The following is a 6,000-nucleotide window of genomic DNA, read 5'->3' as shown; positions in this document are numbered from 1 at the left end:
TCGGTTGGAATTTCCGGTTCACATACCTCCTACATACAATATCTATGTCAACTTGATGGGCATAATTTGTCATAAACACGAAATGCAACAAATAGTTTTAAAAGATAATATACCACATCTGAATCATAACAAGGACGAGGGCTGACGGGGACAGATATCAAAACCATGGCACTATGTATAACAAACAACGTACGGGTAAGATAGTTATACGAGTAACTATATATCCAAATCACACAAACATCAATTTTTTATATAAAACATTCATGAACAAGAGGCTCACCGCAAGGTGGTGCCGGCGATGGGACGGTGCGGGCGATCGGCGGTGGTTACGACGGAGATTTAGAAGGCACTAAGTAAACCACACCTACATATGCAAACTAAGTGTTATTTTTTACCTCAAATTGCATATAAATCAAATACTAGCACATATAATTCCTCCCAAATTACTAAACTCACAAATTAATCACTATATAAAGCATTGCAAGAGCTAATCTAGCAATGAGAGATGAAAGGACAAAGTTGCTAACCTTTGTGATCATTTGAATGGATGGGGGCCTTCAAATCTTGATAAATTTTGGGCAAAATGTGTGATGAGCTCGAGAGGAAGAGGGGAAGAACAGAGAGGAGAGGGGAAAAGGGAGGAATAGAGCGAGCTCAGGTGGACGAAGGGTTTATGTAGGACGACCTTTAATACCGGTTCGTGACACAAACCAGTACTAAAGGTGCTGGAGGGGCCCCAGACTGACAACATCCTGCCACCACTCTCATTAGTACTGGTTCATAGCATGAACCGGTGCTAAAGGTTCGCCACGAACCGGTACTAATGAGAGCGGCCCGGCTATCCGTTGGAACCGGCACTAACGGACACATTAGTGCCGGCTCAAATTCAAACCGACACTAATGTGCTTCACATTTGACCCTTTTTCTACTAGTGCAAGGCGGGGGGGCTGGGGGGTAGCAATGCCACCGGAGTGTCGCACCGGCCCTCATACATGTCTTACGGTGTGGTGGCATGTCTGAAGAGGCAGCGCGCGTCTCCGGGGTGTGGCCCCCTCACGGACGGTGCCGCCGTCGGCACCTGGAGGGGGGAAACGGCTGCGTCGGATCTACACGGAGGGGATCTTGCTGTGGGTTTAGCCCGGATGTTTCTCCCAAGTGATCCTATAGGTTGACCTAACACAACCGGGTAGAGAGGTCCACTGGTCAAAGCCCGTCCGGCGAAAGTCAAAGGGCTAGATCTCCTGGTCAAACGCTACAGGGTTTGGCGGGGCGGGGGCCTAGGGGGTAGCAATGCCACTGGAGCATCGCACCGGTCCCTCATACATGTCGTACGGTGTGGTGGCATGTCTAAAGAGGCAGCACGCGTCTCCGGTGTGGCCCCCCTCATGGACGGCGATGACACGGTAGTAAACGTTCTGCGGTAAAGGTGCGGCGTCAATATTATTGAACACTCGGAGCACGATAAAATCATGATTTTTTTACACGACATGGGCACATGTGGTATAAGACTGATGGTAATTTTTCATAATTATTGGTGATGCGGAAGTATCTGAACACTTCCCTCTACGCGGATTGCTCTTCGCATGTCTACGATTGTGGCCGGCGGCCTCCACGGGCTAGCATGCTGCCAAATCTTCCGTAGGAGGCCTCTCACAAGTCTGGAAGTGTTGTGGCGGATGCAAACGCCCGGCACATGTCTCCGGGGTGTGCCCCCCTCATGGACGGCGCCGCCTCCGGCACCTGGAGGCGGGAAACGGCCGTGTCGGGTCTACACGGAGGGGATCTTGCTATGGGTTTGGCCCGGGTGTTGCTCCCAAGTGTTCGTGTGGGCTGACCTAACACAACCAGGTGGAGAGGTCCACTGGTCAAAGCCCGTCCGTGGAAAGTCAAAGGGCTAGATCTCGTGGTCAAACGCTACAGGGTTAGGCGGGCGGGGGCCCTGTGGGTAGCAATGCCACCGGAGCATTGCACTGGGCCCTCATACATGTTGTACTGTGTGGTGGCATGTCTAAAGAGGCAGCACGCATCTCCGGGGTGTGGCCCCCCTCACGGACGGCGCCACCGCCGACACATGGAGGGGGAAACGGCTGCGTCGGGTCTACACCAGAGGGGATCTTGTTGTGGGTTTGGCCGGGAGGTTGCTCCCAAGTGTTCCTATGGGCTGACCTACCACAATCGGGTGGAGAGGTCCACTGGTCTAAGCCCGTCTGTGGGAAGTTAAAGGGCTAGATCTCGTGGTCAATCGCTCCAGGGTTAGGCGGGGCGGGGGCCCTGGGGGGGTAGCAATGCCACTGAAGCGTCGCACTGGGCCCTCATACATGTCATACGATGTGGTGGCATGTCTGAAGAGGCAGCACGCGTCTCCGGGGTGTGGCCCCCCTCACGGATGGCGCCGCCACCGGCACCTAGAGGGGGGAAACGGTCGTGTCGGTTCTACACGAAAGGGATCTTGCTATGGGTTTGCCCGGGATGTTGCTTCCAAGTGTTCCTATGGGCTGACCTAACACAACCGGGTGGAGAGGTCCACTGGTCAAAGCCCGTCCGGCGAAAGTCAAAGGGCTAGATCTCGTGGTCAAAAGCTACAGGGTTAGGCAGGGCGAGGGCCCTGGGGGATAGCAATGCCACCGGAGCATCGCACCGGGCCCTCATACATGTCGTACGGTGCGGTGGCATGTCTAAAGAGGCAGGACGCGTCTCCGGGGTGTGGCCCCCCTCACGGACGGCGATGACATGGTAGTAAATGTTTTGTGGTAATAGTGCGGCGTGAATATTATTGAACACTCGGAGCACGATAAAATCATGAGTTTTTTACACGACGTGGGCACATGTTATATAGGACTGGTGGTAATTTTTCATAATTTTTGGTGATGCAGAAGTATCTGAACACTTTCCTCTACGCGGATTGCTCTTCGCGTGTCTACGATTGTGGCCGGCGGCCTCTGGGGGCTAGCATGCCACCAAATCTTGCGTAGGCGACCTCTCACAAGTCTGGAAGTTTTATGGCAGTTGCAAACATCCGACACGTGTCTCTGGGGTTTGGCCCCCCCTCACGGATGGCACCACTGCCGGTACGTGAAGGGGGGAAACGGCCGCGTCGGGTCTAGACGGAGGGGATCTTGCTGTGGGTTTGGCCGGGACGTTGCTCCCAAGTGTTCCTATGGGCTGACCTAACACAACCGGGTGGAGAGGTCCACTGGTCAGAGCCTGTACGGGGAAATTCAAAGGGCTGTCAACCACTACAGGGTTAGGCGGGGCGGGGGCTGGGGGTAGCAATGCCACCGGAGCATCGCACCGGGCCCTCATACATGACATACGGTGTGGTGGCATGTCTGAAGAGGCAACGCGCATCTTCGGGGTGTGGCCCTCCTCACGGATGGCGCCGCTGCCGGCACCTGGAGGGGGAAAACGGCCACGTCGGGTCTACGGCTGTGGTTAGGTCGCTCGGTGGTCGTCGGAGGGTATAGGAAGGCTAGTCTATAATTAACATATTGGTAATAGGATTTTTTTTAGAAAAAAATGAGGTTGATGCATAAAAAGAAGAAAAAAAGAAATATCTATGCCTACGGCTTAGCCGTCGGCATAGATGCACACGTTGCATGATTGTATCTATGCCGAGCCGTCGACATAGTCTGCCTTATCCCCTCGCGGCGCCTTCCCCTCCACTCATTTCGCTTCCCTCCATCTATCCCCCGCGCCTCTAAACTCGCGTCGCCGCCGCTGCCGCCTCCACCCGTCGTCGCTGCCCGGATCTTCGCGCCCCGCCTCCACCTCGACTCTGCCCCGCCTCGACCCCGGCCCGGTCTCTCCAACCTCCCCTGCCTGAACCTCCCTGACCCCGCCCCTGAAATGTTGTGGTAGCCGATGAAATGTTGTGTCCGCAGAATATGATTGTTGAGGACGAGGATGAAGGTGTAGTCTGAACCCGTGATTTTGAGAAGGCTAGAGAACAAGTCCACATTCCAGAACAAGATGTAGATCAAATTATGATTTTTTTTTATAGATGCATCAGAATCTACAAAATGAACATGTACACGTGCAACTACTCAATGATCTTGTGGAATATATGTGGACTCATGATAAAAATCAGGAAGAAAACCAAGGAGTTTATTGTTTGAATTGTGCACTTCAAATAAATTTTATGCTTGAACTATGCATTTTCACTATGAATAAATGTTATTTTACCTGTGATATTCATTTGCATGGATTTGAGCGTTTTCATATGAGTGTGACTGTTCGATAGGACATATGAAGGGTGACCGGTCACTTTCTATGAATGTTACCGGACGCGTTCGCGGATGTACTTGAGACTAGATTATCTAGATCCAACCACTGGCAGAGGACTCCAGTGGGCAGGTTATAGCGGCTGCCATACCTTAATTTTTAGCAAAAAATATTTTATAGATATGCATGCCATCCAGTTCTGGTCGATTCGCTGTCTCATTCGGTAATCTAACGCTATCGCTGGACGCTGGCCTGATGGGCCGACACAGCCAGTGTATTGGGCCAGGGCTCGTCCACTCACTCATGACTCGCCAGGTTCGAGCGCCCATGCAGGCACGCACGAAGCAGAGACGCCTAGGCGCGACCGGTGGCGGCTCCAACGGCAGCTCCACGCGACGACGGCAGGAGACAGCGGCGAGTGACGGTAGGAACGCAGGGTGCAGTCCGGCGCAGTTTCGTGCTTCCGGCCAGAAGATACTAGAAAGGAAGGGGAAGAGGCGGAAAATGCCATTGGAGGCCGAGCTCCAGTGAGCTCGTTTTTATTTTTTATTTTTCTGGAGCACGAAAAATTCTAAATTTATTTTTTTAACACACATGCACATATATACTATGTATATTGAAAATTCCACAGTATTATACGTTTACATGTGGCCTACAGGAAAAAGACAAATACACATTTTTAATGGGCCTTTTATTTTTGTTATTGGACCAGAAATTTGTTGTTTTTGTACCGCCTACAAATCACAATATTTTTCGACAAAATTTAACACGTTCTTGCGGAATACATATAAGTTTTCATGATATTTTTTTCAAATTTTTTTGGAACTTTTAAATACGCTTTTTGATTTTTTTCAAAATACCGAGCTCACTGGAGCTCGGCCTCCAAAAATCCGCACTGTGGGGGAAGAGGTATATTTCTTCTCTGAAATTTAGTACTCCCTCCGGTCCTTTTTACTCCGCATATTAGAGTTGTGTCAAGTCAAACTTTATAAACTTTGACCAAATTTATATTAAAAAATATCAACATATACAATACCAAATATATATACTATGAAACTACATTTCATAATGAATCCAATAATATTAATTTGACATTGTGAATGTTAATACTTTTTTATAAAAATTTGGTCAAAGTAGAGATGCTTTGACTTCGGACAAAACTTATATACAGACTAAAAAGGATAGGAGGGAGTAAGTAGCAATTTTTAACAGCAGCTCAAATCCAAGCAGATATTAGTGACAAATTGATATTGTTTTTCTATTGAAACATGTCTACATTTTTATTATATTTGGTTATTTTCTATTGAAACATGTCTACATTTATATTATATCTGGCTATTCATTTGTAGTGTGCATTGTTAGTGTGTGTTAGCTCTTTTAATTTGCATAAAATAAAATCTTTGCTTAAGACTTCGCCTTATCATAAAATAAAAATTTGTCCTCCGCCTCTGCGTCCAACCGTAGATACTCTTAATGCACGTAGTATCTCATCTAAAGTATTAATGCATTGGAAAAGTCCTCAGGACAATAAAATGTCATTTCAGGAACAAGTAAAGGTGAGGTGACATTTGGCGAGGCGAAGTGGCCACATGGGACATGGCCTAGGAGAGGAACTGAGGAAGAGTACGTGGAACTCATGGAGCACATGAGCACGTGTGGACGCTTAATGCAAAAGCGAAACCATTTTGGGTGTGGGAGCCAACGACAAAAGCAATTGAACCAACAAAACTTATTTGGTTGCTTTTTTATGCATCCTGGATTGGCTAGCTAGACGTCGCC

This window comes from Triticum urartu, chromosome 1A, assembly GCF_056163025.1.
Source record: "Triticum urartu cultivar PI428250 chromosome 1A, HENAU_Tu73, whole genome shotgun sequence".
NCBI lineage: Eukaryota > Viridiplantae > Streptophyta > Magnoliopsida > Poales > Poaceae > Triticum > Triticum urartu.
The sequence above is the reverse complement of the archived record's forward strand: the minus strand, read 5'-3'. Positions refer to the sequence as shown.